Consider the following 2,223-nt stretch of genomic DNA (forward strand, 5'->3'; position numbering starts at 1 on the left):
GGTTTTCCCCTGTCGGTTCACAGTTTAGCTATACTGCTAATATTTAAATCTGAGTTTCTTTTGGTTCACAGTTAAGATAAATTCAGCAAGTGTGTTTTTGCATGTTCATTTTAGCTGTAACGTTAGCATTTCATTACCCTTAGCTAAAGTCGTTTAACATCAGCATGTGCGCATCAATTAGCTTTTTGTTAAAGCTAAGTTAGCTTGTCTCTTTGCTATATTATTGTGTCTCTTATTATTTATAATAACTGCAACTGAGTTGTTGAGCTTAAAGGGTTATGCGTATGCTGAAAGTTTCAGTTAGTCTTGAAATGTAACACTTTTTTTCTCTGTTTTAGGTGTTCATGGAGATCTAATTAACGTTACAGGATTATGGGCAAGAATCTCAAGCATGAAATCATTGACCAGAGAAAGTTGGGCAGCTGTTGACAGCTTTCACAACAAATCAAGGTTGGTCCATATCTGTTATAGACTTGCATTGCATAGTTTTTAACAGTTTAAGTGATGAAAATGTATCGCAAAATGTTTACAATATTGGTTGTGTAATGCAATCAAAATTGTGCTTGATTGGTTCTGCTTTCTTGTGATCATTTCTTTAATTTTATTCAACAGTGATTCATTTTACTCCCCAACAGACTAAAGAGCCGACTGATACTAGGTCTCTGATGCTCAGAGGACTCCCTATCATTCATTTGGCGACAAACCTACAGATTTCTACAAAGTATGCTTTGTAAGTAACCTCGGTTTTCTCTCAGAATATCTAAAAGGACATAAAAACATAATCATTTCACCATTAATTGATAGTTCCTGTGTTTTATAAAACCTCTGAGAATAAAACCTAAACCATTAACTTATTATGATAGCTCTTTTAGCCACTTTGGGTGATCTGTTTGCTTAAAGGGTTAGTTCATCCAACATTTGCTCACCCTCATGTCGTTACAAACCCTTTGGACTCAAGTTTTTAAGAGTTAATTTTTGAAATACAGTTTTAAGTATAGTTCACCCAAAAATGACATTTTTAAAGTAAAATTTAAACTTTAAAGATTTTTAGCTGAAACTGTGGTCCTTGGTGATTGATATAAAACAGTCAATGGAAACTGTCATTTTTGATAGTTAAAAAAAACATGCACAGGCAGAACAAAATTAATACCTGTGGATCCTGACCATACATTGAGGTCTTACGAAGTAAAACAATTGGTCTGAGAAACATCCACAACCTCTGCAAACGGTCCTGAGCACATTCACGACAGTCTGGAGCGTGAGTTTCCTGTCGCATATAATAATGTATGCGCAGGAGCAAACTCACATGAGCAATCTTCCTGAAGTTGATTGCACAAGCAAATGATTTGTAATTTTTATAAAGGTTGTGGGATCCAAGATAAGTACACGCCGGTACCATTTTGATGATGACATGTGTAAACACGCTCAGGACTGTTTGCCGGGGCTGTGGATTAAAGGTAATAATGCTGTAAATAATGTTCAGTTTCTTGCACAGACTGATTGTTTTGCTTCATAAGACCTCAATATATCGTCAGGAGACACGGGTATTCATTTAGTTTTGCCTGTTTTTTGTTTGTCTGTTTTTTTTACTCCCAAGTGATGGTAACCATTGATTGCATTAAATGAATCGCCAAAGACCACAGTTACAGCTAATAATCTCTTAAGGTTCTACTGAAGAAAAACTCAGCTACACCTTGGATGGCCTGAGGATGTGTAAATTAAGAGCAGATTTTCATTTTTGCATAAACTGTTTTTAATGGAACATCATAAGTTTCTGTCCCTAATTTAAATAATCATTGTTGGAGACAGAACTCCAGCAGTCGTAACAAATTGCTTAACATTATTGATGGTTATGTAATAAGAAATTTCATGATTGTGCTCTTATGTTGTTAGGACTCTGATGACATTGGAATCCTCCTCATTGAGCATGAAGGTGACATGCTCTCATCTTCTCTCCATCTCAATCCAACCTCATTGAAGATCATCATTGAAGGAGAAGTTGTGATGGACAATATTGACGACTTGCCAAAAGCTATGTGCATTCTGTATGGACTTGCTTATGCACTGCATCTGACTTACGCACTGCATCTCAACTACCCTAAATCTATGAAGAACACATTCCAGTTCATCCAACAGGTACTTCTCATGAGAGAGAAGACGACTTGGACTATGCGCATAAACCTTGCGCGCGGTATACAAACGAACATGGAACAATACATTTAT

The 2,223-nt window shown here is 36.2% G+C and overlaps 1 long non-coding RNA gene across 1 annotated transcript; it reads left to right on the forward strand.

Annotated features, from left to right (window-relative positions):
- Nucleotides 1-230: 230 nt before the first annotated feature.
- Nucleotides 231-2,223, forward strand: LOC107559947 (uncharacterized). Its single transcript, XR_001605668.1, has 3 exons — nt 231-450; nt 613-730; nt 1,894-2,223. It is a non-coding gene; the product is annotated as an uncharacterized lncRNA (long non-coding RNA).

Source organism: Sinocyclocheilus grahami, unplaced genomic scaffold (genome assembly GCF_001515645.1).
Source record: "Sinocyclocheilus grahami isolate Dianchi unplaced genomic scaffold, SAMN03320097.WGS_v1.1 scaffold706.1, whole genome shotgun sequence".
Taxonomy (NCBI): Eukaryota; Metazoa; Chordata; class Actinopteri; order Cypriniformes; family Cyprinidae; genus Sinocyclocheilus; species Sinocyclocheilus grahami.